At 39.5% G+C, this 17,961-nt stretch overlaps 1 protein-coding gene across 1 annotated transcript in view; it reads left to right on the plus strand.

Moving 5' to 3' along the window:
* TNS3 (tensin 3) overlaps positions 1-17,961 on the plus strand; it is a 191,723-nt gene that overhangs the window by 92,369 nt on the left and 81,393 nt on the right. The window lies entirely within an intron of this gene.

The raw sequence follows: 17,961 nt of genomic DNA on the forward strand, positions 1-17,961 counted from the left end.
GGATAGGAACCATCACTTTGTGTGGAACCCACCGGCAGATCCTGGTACAAGCCTGGGCTCTGAGGTGTTCTCAAAATAAAATCAGAGATACTAAAATAAAAATTAAATGTATTGCCAAAGAGCAGAAACTTGTTTTGATAGAGAAGGTGAGTAATTGGAAAAGATGAGTGCTGCTGTTCCTTTTGCACTGTCTATGACTGCTTTATCTCAGGTTTATTCTAAGTATCCTGATAGCACACCAAGGCACTTCTGATACCCTGATTCCACCATCCCTGGAGGTATTTAAAGACGTGTAGATGAGGCGCTTAGGGACATGGTTTAGTGGGCATGGTGGTGTTGGGTTGATGGTTGGACTCGATGATCTTAGAGGTCTTTCCAACCTTAATGATTCTATGATTCTATGATTATTCTAGAGAGAGAATGAATCTACCATGAAGGAACAACTCTGTCTTAAGACAATGACTGTGGGATGTGTGTGACCGGGATGCTATACTGCCATTTGTGTGTGCAGCATTCAGTTAGTTGAGATACAGGATTGTTTTGTTTTGGTTTTTTTAATAAAGAAAACTGGTAAGCATCAAAGGTTATAGTTGGCCAAAATAGTATTTGTTTTAGTTTGACTGAATTCAGTGGATTGGCAACAGAAATGCACCTGGTTCTTATTCAGTGTTGCATTTTAAGACATTTCACTTATTTTAACAACCACTAAATCCCTCCGAACTATTTTGTCTGCCAGCTCTACAATCTGTAGAAAGAAAAGAACATGTGCACATGTTAGAAATTGCTTAAAATGACAAGAGAAGGATTTTCAGCAAGTCTTTACAAGGCAGGAACATAAGTATCTTTCTTAACAGAACCTTGCTGTTTGTTTCCTAGCAAAGCGGGTTTGCTTTCTTAACAGTGTTTGATAACTAGAAAAGAAACAACTTTGGAAACAAAAGAATGTGTTTAATTCAAGCCAAATAGGGTAGGGCTGAGTGAATCCAAATTCCTGTATCTCGAGAGTGTTGCTTTACAAATTTTCTAGCCTTTTGTAACTGTAATCAACACCAATTAGTCAAAAATTGCCAAATATTTATAAACTGGTTTGCTCCTGCTCTTTTTCGTTTCATAAAGGAAAGTATCTGAGAAGTGTCTCCAGGTAGGCAATAACCAACATTCTGGTATGCACCCATGTCATGTGATTAGATGGGATGTTTGACTTTTATTGAAATTTTTTCTCCTCTTCAACCCAAAGTAAATAGCTTTTCAATAGGGAGGTGCCCTCTAATGTAGTTAAACACTTGTTTCCCCAGAGGGCCCCTTCAGTATTGCAAAACTCAAGGGCTGAGGCAAAACTGCTTGGCTTTGGTACCTTAACAGGAATGCAGATGTCTACCAAAGAAAACAGCAGGTTTGATGCCATTTCTGGTGAGTGAAGCTGAAGTGAATAAATTGGTAGTGAATAAATGGTAATTCCAGCTTTTATTCACCAGCTGGATGCAGTATTCTTTGAGACAAAGAGAGATTTGTTAGAAGGTAGGGATGAAAAGGTGTCCTGCAACAATTTCCCCTCTTTCTATTTGACAGTGAAAATAGAAACATCTATAGAAAGTGGAGACATTTACCCTGTAAAATGCTGCCAACTTGAAACAGTATCTGAAATGCCTTGGAATGTCTGTCTTTAATTGATTTTCTCTGAGGAAACTTACGTCTTCTATTTCTTGAAGTTTGGTATGTTCTTCTTTTATATATATATATATAATTTGAAACTTGTTGGTCTTCTTAATCATGAGGCTGACAATGAGCTGGAGATAAATTAATATGAAATGGTTTCTTTTGTATGTCAGTAATATTGAATGCAAACATAGGATTACAAGGCTTCATTTCTAATTGTGCAGCAATAGGTAGTTCTCTCTCTCCTCCTTTAGTACAGCATTGATTGTAACAGTACTGTGGCTTAAATATTTTTTTTAGCTCAGTGTGTTAGGGACTAAATATAAGTTCACACAGGTGTTTTCAAGATTGTGCTTGATTAGCTAAGATTGCTCTGGACTGTAATCTCTTATTTTCATGTTTTGGGGGTTTTGGTTTTGTGTTTTTGGGGTTTTTTTGTTAACCAAAAAAAAAAGTATTAGAGTATTCTGGATACATCAGTTAGGAGCTGACAGTTAAGTGCAGTCAGGGGCCAGACTTTCAAAGGATTTACTGATTCAAAGTGAGTTTTTTTGGTTCGTTTTTGAAGAGTATCTCTTGAGGTATATTGAACACCTTTTTGAAAGTCTTGAGTGTTTACTTAAGTCCTAAGCTGAGCTCCAGAACTTGGCCTGTTGTGCTGGTTTTGGCTAGGATAGAGTTAATTTTACTCACAGTAGCTAGTATGGGGCTATGTTTTGGATTTGTGCTGGAAACAGTGTTGATAATACAGGGATGTTTTCATTACTGCTGAGCAGTGCTTACACAGAGACAAGGCCTTCTCTGCTTCTTACACCACCCCACCAGCGAGTAGGCTGGGGGTGCACAAGGAGTTGGGAGGGGACACAGCCGGGACAGCTGACCCCAACTGACCAAAGGGATATCCCATACCATATGACGTCATGCTCAGCATATAAAGCTGGGGGAAGAAGGAGGAAGGGGGAGACATTCGGAGTTAATGGTGTTTTGTCTTCCCAAGTAACCGTTATGCGTGATGGAGCCCTGCTTTCCTGGAGATGGCTGAACACCTGCCTGCCGATGGGAAGCAGTGAATGAATTCCTTGTTTTGCTTTGCTTGTGCGTGTGGCTTTTGCTTTACCTATTAAATTGTCTTTATCTCAACCCATGAGTTTTCTCACTTTTATCCTTCCGATTCTCTCCCCCATCCCACTGGAGGGGAGTGAGCAAGTGGCTGTGTGGTGCTTAGTTGCTGGCTGGGATTAAACCACGACACCTGTCAAGTTCTATTGAAAAATATTTTTTTCCTTTTACCCAAACATGTGAGTGTATTGGTAAGGCAGTGTCTGAAGTGAGGAATTACGTGCATTTTACTTAGTGCACTGGGACATTGATTTTGCTAGGTACCATTTGTCAGTTCTGCTGAGTTTAAATTTATCTCAAATAAAAACAGAAAACCCCCCAAAATGCTAAGTTGCAGAGAGAGACAGTTATACCTAAGATAAATATTGAAAGTCTTATGTCTGAAAACAAGAACAGGTTAGAAGCAGGGTTCCCTAGGCATTTACCGTAGGCCCCTGTAACACCTTACTTGCTTGGGAGTAAAATTAGCATGGCAGCATCAGAGATTGAAAGTGTAACTGGAAGAAAGAAACCAAAATGACTTAGTACAAATTAGGATTTGGTGCTTGTTTGTTCTGTGACTTTCCTAAGACCATAAAGAGAAGCAATTAAATCCCCTCTCTGTTCCTGCACCCAAGCACGCATGCACTGAACTACCTTGTGCATCATGCTTTCTGTGTGAGTGTTCAGGCCAGTAACCAATGAAAATATGAATAGAGGGCATCATCAGTCATGGTGCCATTTGCACATGACATAAGAGGTCATGCTGTCTCCTAAATGAATGCATGTGCATGAATGAACTCATGTTTCATGTTACCAAATTCATGATAATCCCCGAATGGCAAATCTCTGGGAAGACTTACAAAACAGAAGACAGACTTCAGAATGAAAGTGGTTGGAATTTCTTGGCATTTTTAGGCCACCATCATTTTTAGGCCATGAAGCAATAGCAATCCTTTTTGTGGTAAATCCCTGAAGTAATCAGATTGTTCTGAGGGAGTATTCCTGGGTTTGGGTGTAATTACTGCCCATTTTGCTGGTCCTTTAACATCATGCACCTTGCCTTTTTTGGCTGGATTTCTTTTCAATGTCTCTCTCCTCCTGGTCCTGCTTCAGGGTTTCAGCTAGCCACTACACCACTCCCTTCATAAGAAGGCTAATGATTTTGTGGTGTGATGTTCACCCTTCTCTCCCCATGGGCAAGCATGTTCTGTTGATTAGAAAGGCTTGATGTGTTTCAGCTTACAGCTTGTGCAAAATGTTTTGTTTTGTTATGGAGGTGCTTTGGTCAGGAAGGCTTGGTTCTGTAGTGAGTGTTGGTTTTTGAAGGAGGGCTCTTCCAGCAAATTGGAAGATGCATTACTGTTGGGACTATCCTGTAACTGTCCGTTTTGTTGAGAGACTGGCACGCTGGCTAATGAAACATATGTGTTAGTTTCTGCCATTGAATACATACAGCAGGTACTGAAGAACTGAGGACTTCTTCCTGGAAAGGTTTCTGCAGAAAGCATCTTCTGCAAATAGTGGTTCTCTTTAGTGAACCATAGAAAGATACAGAGAGAGGTTTTTCCCCCCTTGCATGTGTTTCCAAAGTGGTGTTGATACTTGCACAACCACTTCATATATGTGCTGCTGTTTTTTTCTTGACTTTGGAAAAGAGCAGAAGACAGACTAGCCCTCCTGAGTCCCACAACTTTTGATTTCAATGTCTCATTTTTAAGAGCTACCTGTTATATTCGATAGTCTGTACAGAATGAAGCATACCACTCTATAAGTGTCCTTTTAGGACACTTTTAGTGTCCTTTTAGGACAGGCACTTCTGATAGTAAAATGTGGTTGAATAAATTCCTCCAAACCATGAGATAATTTTTTTAAGTGACCAACAGCAGAATTTTAGCTGCACCAATAACAGTAGCAGCTTTTAGTGCAGTCAGCTGTAGTGTTTTGCTAGTTTTTCAGTGGTACCTGGTAGTTGCAAGTGAAGATTTGCTAAAGATAGTACACTTGTTATTCATGGATCGATCCCAGAAAGCTGTCCTGGGAATCTCTACCCCTGCTCCAGCAGTTTCACTTGTTGAGTGTTAAATGTTTATCTGTGATCCCTTCTATTTAAGGCTTAAGTTCTTTGCAAAGATTTCCATGAATATCAGAGAGCTTTGGGTCAGACTGCCAAGCAATAAGGGGAAATTGAGAGATGGGGCAGACTTCAGGTCTGCCTGAATATTGATGATACCTCCTCTAGATTCTGCTTTCCAACATAGACAGTATCTGAATGCTGAAGAAGAGCAGCTAGTTCAAACTTCTTCCAGACTGAACAGAAGGAGGCAACTTCCAGTAAGCAAAGGGAAGGGTTTTTGTTAGAACCCAGGCCTACTTCTTACTGTGGACATCTTCTCTCCAACTGTGGAAGCAAAAGTTGCATTACTAGAGCACTTTTATATTGTTCTCTCTGTTCCTGGAGTCTATCAATATATAAACATGTTGCCTGCTGAAAGGGCAGGTCTTTTTTTCTTACTAGACACAGGTGGAAGCACTGTGGCATAAGCCTTCATCAGTGCAGTTTCTGAGACGGCCCTCGGCACTGAGCTGTCTCTCAAGTAGTACAGGCTAGACTATATCTCCAGGTTCTTCATGTCCTATATTGTTTCTCTATCTTATTCTGGACCTTGAAGAATGTTTCCTAATCTGTTACCCATTTAAGAGACTTGCTAAACTTCTGAAGCTCATCTTACATTTCTGGTGTCAAGCTATTCCTTGTGTTCCTTTTAGTAAATATGCATAAAATATTCTTTGTAGGAAGAACTTTTGTTTCTAAGTCATTTAGGCACATTAGAAATTTTCCACCAAAACTACATACTTTATTATGTTAGTTTATGCTTGTATTGAGCATGAGTAGATCATCTTCAAATACTCTTTTTGAGAAAGGTAAATACTATAATTATTATCATATAAGGTTACTATATATTACTTCTACTATTGCTCTAATACCTGAAAATAAGCCGCAAGTCTCTTGAGTCCCAGTGCAAAACCCTCTAAGTTTAATGAGTAAGTTAGGAAATCAGAGCTCTGCTAAATGTAACTGTGCCTTAGCTTCCCTTTCCGATATGTGGACTTGTTTAGAAACACCTGAAGATCAATTTATTCAAAGCACCATAGAGTGGTGGAGCAATTTTATTAATAATGGTAATACTGTTAAATTACACATTCCACGCTCAACGGAAAGAGTAAATTCATTATGTTGACCTTTTAGACAGTCCTTTTAAGCTTTTCCTTATTTTACTGTGGTCCTGTACAGTTTTCAGCAACCATGTAGAGTCATCAGTGTTTTTCTTCTGCTTCACATCTAATGAGCATAACTAATTTTTGCTGGAAGCCTAACAGTATAGTAAGAGAAAAGCCATGACTTAAGGTGAGTGTGCTGTTCCAGCTGTAAGGAAGAATAATCATGAATTCTGAACCTCCACATTTGGAGTACACACTTGCAAATTAATGGTGTTCCTGAAGATGGGCTTTGTTTTTGGAATGAATGAAAGCAAATAGTTTCACGTAGTTCAGTGAGTTTGTAATGCCCTTAAACTTTGCTTAGTGTTTTGTACTTGTTTGTGGCGATGTTTCTGTACTATGACATTTTGTTACTCTTTTGCTGGTTATCCAAGTCTATGCTTAAATGACTGAGAAAAGTTTGCAGAAGTAGAACTGAAATGACACAATAGATACTAGCTTCTGTATATCGGGTTGCAGTAATATATGTATCAGTCTGTTCTTTGTACTTTGGATCATGGCACAAGTATTATTTTCTTTTGATCCCAGGTGCGCAAAGGTGGGACAATATATTACAGTATTCTGAGGGTGAGCCTGTGCTGGCTGGCTCTGCCTGTGTTCCATGCCGGCTGGACAGCAGCCAGCCTCTGGTCTAGAAGCTGTGCTTTGTGAAGCAGTTTTTTCTTACTCCAGAGTACTTGTAAAATCATTAAAGTACAAATGTGATCCTTTTGAATGGCTGGGAAATACAAATTAGCATTTGCATAGCATAAAGGTTCTGTAGGGTCTTGGATGCCCTCTCCTTTGCTTCTCAAAAGATTCAAGGTTTAAGGACCTCATGTGAGCCTGAGGGTCCTGCATGTTAACATTTTACTAACAGCAACCCCCTCAGCTGGTTTCCTTTCAGAAAGAAAGTGTTCACTCTGAAAGTGTTTCAGAGTGTTCACTTTTTGTTTTTGTGATACATGCCTTGTTTTCTTCAGCCTCCTTTATTTTTATGTTAGAGTCAGGGACTTGAGAAGCATAGCAAACCAAACAGCTTCCTGATGACTTAGCTACTGCTATTTCATGTTGGAAAATTAGTTCTTTAAAATGGAATGCATATATGAACATCAGCATTTGCTTGGATGTCTTGGATAGTCAAGGGAAGGAAAAACAGTGGTAGAAGATGACTTCATACCTTTTCCTTCCTTTCCAGTCCATTCTGTTATCCTCAAATTATAACTCTCTAAAAACTCTCTAAAAATGTATTAAAGGATTGCCAGGGGAATGTTTATGAACCAGGAATTGATCTTGCAGCCTTGGACCAATTTACCAAATCAGGACCTACTTTTTATATCACAGTTTGAGAGTTGCACTAAATGCAGTTTTAGGTTTCCAGATTGTAGAAAGCACCACAATTGGGCAATGCAAAGGTCTAAGATGATACGGATTCACAATGCTGATCCATATCTTTTTCCCAAAACTTTTGATCAGTTCATTGTGATCAGTTCATTTGCATGACCGTTCTCTGCCACTCTGTGCCAGACCAGGTATATCTGTACTCACAACAGTCAGCATAAAAGCTTTGAAGAGGTATATATTGTAGCTTAGCTTACAGAATTTAAATGTTCCATACCTGAACTGGACCAGACTGGCACACCCAGTATTCTGATAGTCCTCAGATGTGAGAACGTGCACACAACCAGAAGTACCCCGTACTGCAAAGGGTGATGTGTCCCAGAAAGCCTGGAACCGATAACAGAGGAAGCATCAGCAAAATCAGTTGGGTGATGCGGTTTGAGAACATCTTCCTAAACATATCCATGGATAGGTTTAACCTGTAGTTATACAGGGCTTGCTTGAGATCCCAAAGCATTGTTGGAATGATTGTGTGGGGCACCACTAAGGCTATCAAGAGCAATAAAATTTCAGCAGCATGGTGATCTGTCTGAATGAATCTGTTGCAGGTAAACTATCCATAGGATAAGTTAATTTATTCAGAGCTGCTATTGCCTTGTCCAGGTTTCTTCTGGTAATCTAGCTAGTGCAGGTGTCAGTGTTGAGACTCAGCCTGCATTCAAGCATGCTGAGTGCTAATGGTCCAAGGTCACCAGCATGCACGTGCAGTGCAGGCTTATGAAGGAGCAGAAGAGGCCTGTAATTGAAACAAGGAATACAGTTGGGGTTTTCCCTCACAGAGAATCAAAACAGAGTGAGACCAAATCTAAATTTGCATTTTAAGTGAGACTTACCAGTTTGCATCGAGAGTTTTGAATATACCTTTTTGTTTCTTTTCATATCTTCAAAGCAGATGCTGGAAGTTTCCAGCTTACAAGCAATTCTGCATTGTCCCAGAGGAGAGAGACAGTTCTCTGGTTCGGGGAAAGTACTGCCAGCATAGCTTGTGTTGTGTGGTTTGTGTCTTTTATCAGAGTCCTGACTGGTTTCATGTGCAGCCATTTACTGATTTGCAAGAACAGCAACACTTGAACAGAAAAGTGTGTACTTTCTGAATTAGGTTTGAACTTAACTTCTAACTCTTTCATAAGCAATGAACAGGTAGATGTATTTTGTGGATGCAAGAGCCACTTTTATCCTTTGTTCAACTGAGAAGTTGTTAAAGTGTTGACAGTCCCTGAAATAGAAAATCAATGTTACCTAGGGGCATGGCTGGCTGGTGGTGATGCATGCGTTACATTTGTAATGATGTTTAGCGCAAAAGTTTGCAGGCTGCTGTGTGGTGAGATACAGCTGTTATTAAAAGAGGAACTAAGAGGCTCACTCCCCCTAGTTTGAGCTGATTCATTCCAGAGACAGAGAAGGAGTCAAAGCCTGCTGGGGTTTGGGAGCTTGAGAGCAGCAGCTGCTACATAAAAATAAACGTTATCGCTGCAGGACTTCCAGAAAGCTTTTCTTGCCTGAGAACTCCAATAATATACAAATTCTTGAAGACATGGATGAGAGTGTCTGACCTGATTGTTCAGTGTGGAAGAACAGCATTTGCTAAACGCTGTTTGTTTTAGGAAAAAGGCATCAAAAGCAAGCAATCATAAGTGTGTGGCTAAATGATCTGGGAGCTGAAACTCACTCGGCTTCATTTGGATGTTGAAACAGACTGAGAAAAGAACCACTGTAAGGAAATAGCTTGTAGACTGAATCACCTTTTCAGCCAACACATTTCCACTCCTCCTTGGCTCCAGGAGTTCAGATTTCATTGAACCTGATTGTCCCCTCAGGCTCCTCCCTCGTGTTTACATTTTCATTTGCTTTTTCTGGCTGATACAAGTCTCATGCTTCTTTAGCAAGACCATTTACCTCGAGGAGCAAGAACAGCAGCTGCGGCTCAAACAGCAGGAGTAGATATATTTCTTGCCTTTTTAAGCTGGGGTGTTTACCCTAACTCTGGCTTTCCTCTGTGCAGGGTTTTGCTTAGAGAATATTAGTTGATTTAAATGAGCCAATGATTGACTATTGCAGAAGGTTCCTGATCGTGCCTAGTAAAGAGGTAAGAAGCTTTGTTGTGGTTCAAGAGCTGGAAATACAAACCACATGTATTTCTGTATGGATTTTATAGGAATTATATGGGAAGAGTTTGCAAGGAATGAGGGCCTGTGTTTGTTAGGGAGGGAGAAAGGAAAAGACGAGCACACATAAAAAGATTTAACTTTAAAGGAATGCAGCTCTGGACTTGTCCAGGTTTGCCTGAAGGTAGAAATATTTATTTATGAGGTTGAAAAAAATAATCCAGGTCTCCTGTAATGTTTCCTGCTGCAACATGAACAAGGGTACAGTGTGCAAAGGTTTGTGTATTTGCAACCTTCTTCTTTTTGTTCAGGTGGACCGGGTCAGAACGGCTCTGGCTGAATTTGTGGTATATATGTTTACCTAGCTGGCTTGCATTTGTATGTGTTTTCACAAGTGGTGAATGGAGTAGCTGTGGGGACAAGTCAAAAGGCTGAAAGGCTGAAACCTCTTTTTACCTCACAAGCCTGCTTTTGGGTATTTGGATTTCAAGGAGGGAAGTGCCAGGAAACACAGGCTTGGAAGGAAGCCACTGGATTTGGTACGTGTTGGTATTTCAACTCCTAATTTTTATATAAGTTCCTCTTTGTGTATTAGGTATGGGAGTGAAAATACACACATACCCTTTGCTGTGAGGCTTTCATTTATAAGAGAGTCCCTGATACTGGGGTGTGTGCGTAATTCAGATTCAGTGTGGGAATTTTGTCAGGCTTCAACCTGGGCAGTTCAGGGAGTTGGAACAGCTCCTGGGAAGAGAGGTCAGGCTGAAAGAAAGTGGGCCCCTTCGGTTTGGTTAACTAAATTCCAGCATTACTTAGGTCTCCACCGTTGTGAACTTCGCTTGTTTTTTGACAGCTGTGTTACTCCCGCATTTTACAGAGTGTTGCTTCCTCGGAAAAAATGAGATTGAGTTGTGCATTGAGATGAGGTATCAAATGCATAAGGCCGCTGCAGTACCATTATTTAGCAAGGTGCACAGAATAAAATTTTTCATTGCTAGTATATTTTCTCGTTTTCTTTGGTCAAAAATGTTCCCTGTCTATATGCATAGCTTCACTTATGCGATTAAGTTGGTTATCACTTTTTGGGGGAAAACGTGGATAAAGACCAGAGTAAAGTGAAGTCTAAAAGTCTTAGTGCAGAGGTATTCCAAAATTATGATTTAGAAACAGGTAGAATATGAAATGAAGATGTTATGTAATATGAGAAGAACAACTTCAAAACCTTGATTCTGAAGGTTTATAGTATTTGAATAGTTCATTTGTCCTGGTTTTATGAACAAATAAACCATATATACATAGTTTTTTTATATATATAGTTTTTACATATATAGTTTATATAGAAAGAGTATATATAAAATAGTGTGTATATATATGTATTTTATATGTATGTACACAAATAAAAATCTAAGTCTTGTATTTCTTTTGACTGTTTGCATGTTTTCTACTATGATATCACTGAACCTTTGGAGATAGATTTGTTGTGGTTGTTTCCATTTAAAATAAGTCATATCTAAGTATTCTTGGGTTACTCTGGTTCAGAAACAGATCTTAGGCTGCGCAGTGTAACGCTTGGGTAAAATGACTGATGTGTACACGTGCTCTGTAAACGCTGACTCTGTCAACAGAGTGTGGTACTGTATATTTCATTCTCGCCCTGGCAGAAATGCTATATTTTAAAATAAAATTATGATTTTTGCCTCATACAGCATTTCATATTCCTTTTAAACCAAGTTAGGAGGGAAAAAATTCTAGGTAGAGTTGATTTTTTACTTCAACTAAGTTGTATTCTTTCCACTGGACTTGCAGTGACAAATCTTACATAAGTCTGAGGTAAAACTAAATTCCTAATGCTGTTCAGCATCACACACCAGAATCTTTTTTTAATCATTACTGGGTAATTACATGTAAGTGCTTCTCATAATTAAATTAAAAAACCCCAAAATTAATCTAAGAATGTTTTCCTACAACTGTCCAAATTTGAAAATAATTTAAATTTGTTATGTGCAATATCCATGTGTTTTCATGATCAGGAGCTGCAAATTTAAAAATCCAGACTCCTCAGGAGCAGCTGGATTTTTGTTTAGCTGTGAGTCTTTTCTTTCTCATATGTTTATAATGCAGAATGATAATTTTTGGTGACTATTTGAGGTTTCTAAAAAGGCAGCTGCCTCCTAGAGCAAAATGGTCTAGTTGCAAGTAAATTGTTTTATGCCACAATTACAGGTGTTTCCTTGTGAAATCTAGCAATATCGTATTCATCTTTAAGTTCACAGCCAAAAGTCAGCAGGTCCCAAACACTTCTGTTTCTTGCTTCACTTGTAGACAGATAACATAATATGACTCCTCAAGCTCCAGCATAAATATCAAAAGTAGTGTCTGTTAGGCTCACCATCCTACTTGTGACTGGTGCAACCTCTGTTTGGGGAGCCACTGCTTTGAGAAATTGCCTTAGGGATTTTTGAAGCTTGGCAGTGGACCAGACTTTCAGATATGGATACTTAAGCAGGACATCTAGATCCCACGCTTTACTGATTACATTTTCCTTGTGCAGCTTAAATGCCTTTTTTATATAGCTGGGTGCTCACTTTAAATGGTTCGTGCAGGACTGGGAATCCTAGTAAATTGTTCGCTCATTTAGTCAAGTTGAGTTCTTGGTTCTCCTCTCATGTATATGCATTTCCTTCCAATTTAGATAATCTACATTTATCAGATAATAATGCAGGGTGTATAAAATATTTTAAGCTGTTAGTTTCTTTCATTGTGAAGTTCTTAATAGGTGGTATACCTAGGCTTGTTGTCTTGATTATGAACACACTTAGGCTGACGCTGAATAAGACAGTACATGACAGCTGTTCAGGCTTTTTAATCCACTGGCTTTCCACATACCGGCAATCTTGAGGTAACAGAGTGAGACACTGAATGCCACAAAACCTAGTTGCCCGTTTTATGGTGTCGAAATACTTCACAGAGGTGCTAGTGTGCAGACATCATCCCTTCTGCCATGGTGTTCAGTTCTGACAGGGCTGTGTGATTCATTAGCACATGTAGTAACTGGGAAGCCACAACAGCTCACAATTGTCGGTTGCTTATGCAAAGTGGTTCTAGCCATCTTAGGAGAATCTCAAATTTCAGAGATTTTATTTTTAACAGGGACCATACTGTAGCAAAAACATGGTTACTACTGTTGAAGCTTCAGATCAGATTTGCTGAGTTTCCCCATAAAAATGACATGTTTCCATATACAGACTCATGAACATATTCAGACTTACGTGTTTAAGCTTTCCTCTCCTGGCCATGAACCTTTCAATCTCTTAAGTCTGCTGCCTCTGTTCTAACCAAATTTTGTGTTGGGCCATCCTGAGCCAAACCCTATAAGTCCGAGAAAGACTCTTCTTGTTCCCCGTAGTATCTATCAATCAGGCTTCTAATGAGTACAGATGCCATTCTTCAGTGTAGTAGAGAGCTATACTTTTAAGTATTTTTTAAAAGCTCTGGTTGCAAAAAGACATTTTCATTCATCTACATGACAAATTAGGGGAGGACGAAATTCCTCTAGCAACATTTTTCTTCCTTTCATCTGATTTACTTGTCTAAAACATTCCTACACCCTTCCTTGATGCTTACCAGTTAACGCTAACTATTCAGAGAAACATGAAACTTTTTACAATCTCTTCTTAGTGTTCACTACAAACTATAGCTCAGATTAAAACTGGGATTTGAGTAGTAATTAATTAAATGTCTTAGCCAGCAATGGGATCATTTGAGAGTTCAAAGACAGCCATTTAAGTTCTACATTTATCAGAAAAAGATGCTTTTAAATTTACTTAAGACATCTTAGAATCCTGAAGTAGTTTAAGTCCAAGCTTTGTACTGATGTGTAAATGCAGTATGAAAAGGAGCAGTCTCTAAGAAATGTAAATTGTTCACGATTTGAAAAAACAAAACAAAACCCCAACAAACTCCTGAATATTGTAGAGCTGTTGTATCGAATCCAAAGTCTGATGGAAAGAAGCACCTGAGTGCTCTAGTTTGCATACTTAACAGGTAAACAGCAAACAAAGATCATAAGCAACTGAAACCCCATCCTCTGCTGAAAGTTGTTTTCATATTTATATCCAATGGTGCTAATTCTTAACACCATTAAAAATACATTGAGGAATTATTTTTGCACATTTCCCAATTTGTGTGTAGAGATACTGTACAGATGTTTAATTAAAAAACCAACTTTCTAAAAAAGCTTTATTTGTTTCAAATGGAAACATAAAGAGGGGAGATGGAACAATTCTTGAGATTTATAATCCACTTATGTTACTGTAGGTTTGTTGTTTGTATTTAATTTTCTGGGTTTTTTCCCAAATGAAATGGCATAATTTTAAGTAGAGATGCTACTGGTAAGCAGAATTCACGTCTCTTCTTCAGAACGGAAGCAGTACGGTTCACAGTTGGGAGACCCCCAAATGGTTTGTGGTTGCTCAGCATTCCAGGCAACATGCAGAATAAATTTGATAATTTTGTATTAGTGGAAGAAGTACTGGGCAGGGTTACCTCTGAACCTTACAGAGCGCACATGTGCAAGACCCTCAGGTCAGTAGTCTACTGGCAGTCTGCCCATCTCTTGCCTGTACACCTGTTACTATGCTGGGATGGCACTGTGTGATAGTACAGGGAGGGCTAACGGAGGGAAATGCACAAAGGTTTTCCATTGCTTCCATGGCTGTACTTGAGAATTTGACAGATTTTGTACTTAACATTTCTGTATGGTGAACCAAATCTGCCTGCTAGAATGTTTCATCTGGTGTGAGGTATTTATGGCTGATTAGCATGTTCGAAAAATTTACAGCACTGTGCCTAGTTTGGGTAACAGAAAAGTCAGACGGGAAGACTTGTAAATGTCTTGGTTCAAGTGTACTAGTCCTGTATTTACTTAACTGCGTTCCAGTTCAGACCTGTAACCTCTTCAAGTCTGTTTTGTGTCAGGATAGTCAACTATTCAAAACAAAGCAGTCTTGTATTGTTTTCTGGTTTTTTAAAGTCAAAACTAAGCACACAGAAAAGACAAAAAAATCACCTAATAGTTATTCTTAGTAGGTTTTTTTTTTTTTATTTTTACTATTTATTGTGGTAACTGTATTAAATAATTCCACATGAAGTGCCAAGTGTGCTTCATTGTCCTAGCAGTAGTGACAGCTTATGAGAAATCACAGCATGAAAGAGATTGAGAAACTGTCAATTGGCTGTATTTTCCTTAGATATGGTATTTTTTTCATAAATGTTGTTTTTAAATATCTGTACATAGATATTCAACCTCATGCATAGCAGCTCTTTTCACCATGGGATTTACACATCGTAAACTTAAGCAAACTTTTAACAGTTTGCCCATAGAGAAATTCTGCGACAAGGGGATTTGCTTTCTTTTTTCCCTAGGCTGATGACTTGTTCTGAAAAGGAGTATTTTGGTCTTTTGCATATGCTGTTTTTAAAATCAGCATCAGACAAGTAATAGTACCTAGTCCTTAAAAAGTAAAAAGTTGTCCTTTAATTATTAGCTAAAATCTATTAAACCTATCATATAACCTCCAGTGTGTAAGTATTTTAACTGATGGAAACTTGGCAGTGTGTCCCAAGGCTTTTTCCAACCAGACCACTTTTCTTGCCATTATAAACCGATGAATTCATTGCCATCATGGGTACAATTTCTGAATAATGCTTTTTCTAAAATAGTATTGCCTAGAAAAGCTTCCTAGTTCGGAAGCTTCATGATCACGATGCTATTTTAAGTATATTTTGAAAACGTGTGGTAGAGTTGATGTTGAAATACATTGGGCTCTCCATGGCTCTTTTGATTCTGGAACTGCCACAGATGTAGACTAAACTGTTGGTTACCTTTGACAAAAATCTGCCTGTTCCTAAATTGTAATGGTCTAATTTTCTTATTATCAGACACTTCTCAAACTATGGGTAGGAAAAGTTATTCAGAAACTTCTGCATAAAATAAATGTTTTAGTAAATGAGCATTAAATCTTTTGAAAGTAGAACCACTCACTTTACTTTCTTGGCTTGGTGGACAGTAGAAATATTTACTCCTAAGGCTTTTCATAAGAAACAGAATTAATTGTGTTCATATTCAGCACTGGGTAAGAGCCCAGTAGCCATACTCTACCTCAGGTTGGTCTAACCTGCGTGATGTGTGTGGGAGTTGGACAAACAAGTCCAATAAAGGATCATAAGAATGTTCCTCCCACGGCTTCATTTCTTCTCCTTAATCTGTAATGTCAAGGAGAGCTTTAAAAAGCTCTGACAGGCAGAGATAGGAAAAAGTAGTTTGGATAAAATAAGCTGGATTCAAATAAACTATTGAGCTTTTAAAATGTTCCAGAGGGGAATCGCTGTATTCAGTGTTCTGTGGTTTTATCCATTGCCAGTGTTGGTAGTACTGAAATAACATGGAAGAGATTATTCACACAGTAGAATTTTTAATTCAAATGGATTTTTTACTTTCTGATTGTATATAAAAATCTGCTCAAGTTTGTGTGTTTTTTTTTCTGGGAAGCAAAAAGAGATTTTTTTCAACAACTTTAATTACCCATTTTGTATGTATTTTGTGTTTGTTATTGTTGAGTATATATTTTATGTGATTCCTGTTAGCAGTAAAGCATAATATCTAAAATATTACATATGTGATAAAACATGCAGAGGTGTGTACATAGGAGACAATTCTAAGGCTGAGATTTTAGTCTCTAACTTGTGATTCTCTTGACTTTCTGCTGTATGTTTTGCATTCATTTTTTGTTGATTATTGAAAAGCAATAATTAAGATGGGCTGGTGGCTGCAGCATGAAAGAAAATCAATATATCAGATTTAAAAATACAGGATGTGTGCATCGAGACAGCAAGAAGCAGCAGGGTTCATGGATGCCAGTAACCATTTTGGGATCAAAAGCAATATAGTCACTTCAGTGAAGCCCTCCACTTGAGTTCATTAGCCCTGTGAGAAGGTAAAACTTGGCTCACCCAGTTCTGTGCATAGCTGATGTCAGTGAAGCATGCTAAGTTCTGCTTATGCAACTGGAAGCAGGAATTTGTCTGTTCTCAACACCCAGCCTTAGTAAACTTAGTATATGCATTTTCTTGCAAAATGGTTGTCTTTTCTAAAGATGTTCTAAACAGAAAGGAAACTTCTAGCCCATATTTGTTATGAATGGTTATTCATAAACTTTAGGTGAGTTGAGTACCTCAGAGATCAGAAATAAAGTTAGGTTCTTCCCATCATTGATGAGGAAGGACTTATATTCTGATTTTTAAGGGATTATGGCCTTGCTTATTAAAATTGAAATGTGAAATGCATACCAGATCCTCCACATGTGTAGAAATTTCATAGTCTAACATTTCCTTGTGCATGCCTTTGTGAAGAGGCTTTACAACAGTGCTTTCCCACAGCATTCTCCTGGAGAAGCTGGCGGCTCACGGCTTAGACAGGTGTACTCTGCGCTGGGTCAAAAACTGGCTGGACGGCCGGGCCCAGAGAGTTGTGGTGAATGGAGTTAAATCCAGTTGGCGGCTGGTCACGAGCGGTGTTCCCCAGGGCTCAGTATTGGGGCCAGTTCTGTTTAATATCTTTATCAATGATCTGGATGAGGGGATCGAGTGCACCCTCAGTAAGTTTGCAGACGACACCAAGTTGGGCGGCAGTGTTGACCTGCTGGAGGGTAGGAAGGCTCTGCAGAGGGACCTGGACAGGCTGGATCGATGGGCCCAGGCCAACTGTATGAGATTCAACAAGGCCAAGTGCCGGGTCCTGCACGTCGGCCACAACAACCCCATGCAGCGCTACAGGCTTGGGGAAGAGTGGCTGGAAAGCTGCCTGGCGGAAAAGGACCTGGGGGTGTTGGTCGACAGCCGGCTGAACATGAGCTGGCACTGTGCCCAGGCGGCTAAGAAGGCCAACGGCATCCTGGTCTGTATCAGAAATAGTGTGGCCAGCAGGAGCAGGGAAGTGATAGTGCCCCTGTACTCAGCACTGGTGCGGCCGCACCTCGAATCCTGTGTTCAGTTTTGGGCCCCTCACTACAAGAAGGATGTTGAGATGTTGGAACGTGTCCAGAGAAGGGCAACGAGGCTGGGGAGGGGTCTGGAGAACAAGTCTTATGAGGAGCGGCTGAGGGGGCTGGGGGTGTTTAGCCTGGAGAAAAGGAGGCTGAGGGGAGACCTCATTGCTCTCTACAACTACCTGAAAGGAGGTTGTAGCGAGGTGGGTGTCGGTCTCTTCTCCCAAGTAACTGGCGAAAGGACGAGAGGAAATGGCCTCAAGTTGCGCCAGGGGAGGTTTAGATTGGATGAAAGGAAAAATTTCTTTACTGAAAGAGTAGTTAAACATTGGAACAGGCTGCCCAGGGAAGGGGTTGAGTCACCATCCCTGGAAGTATTTAAAAGACGGGTAGAT

This window comes from Pygoscelis adeliae, unplaced genomic scaffold, assembly GCF_000699105.1.
Source record: "Pygoscelis adeliae isolate BGI_AS28 unplaced genomic scaffold, ASM69910v1 Scaffold119, whole genome shotgun sequence".
NCBI lineage: Eukaryota > Metazoa > Chordata > Aves > Sphenisciformes > Spheniscidae > Pygoscelis > Pygoscelis adeliae.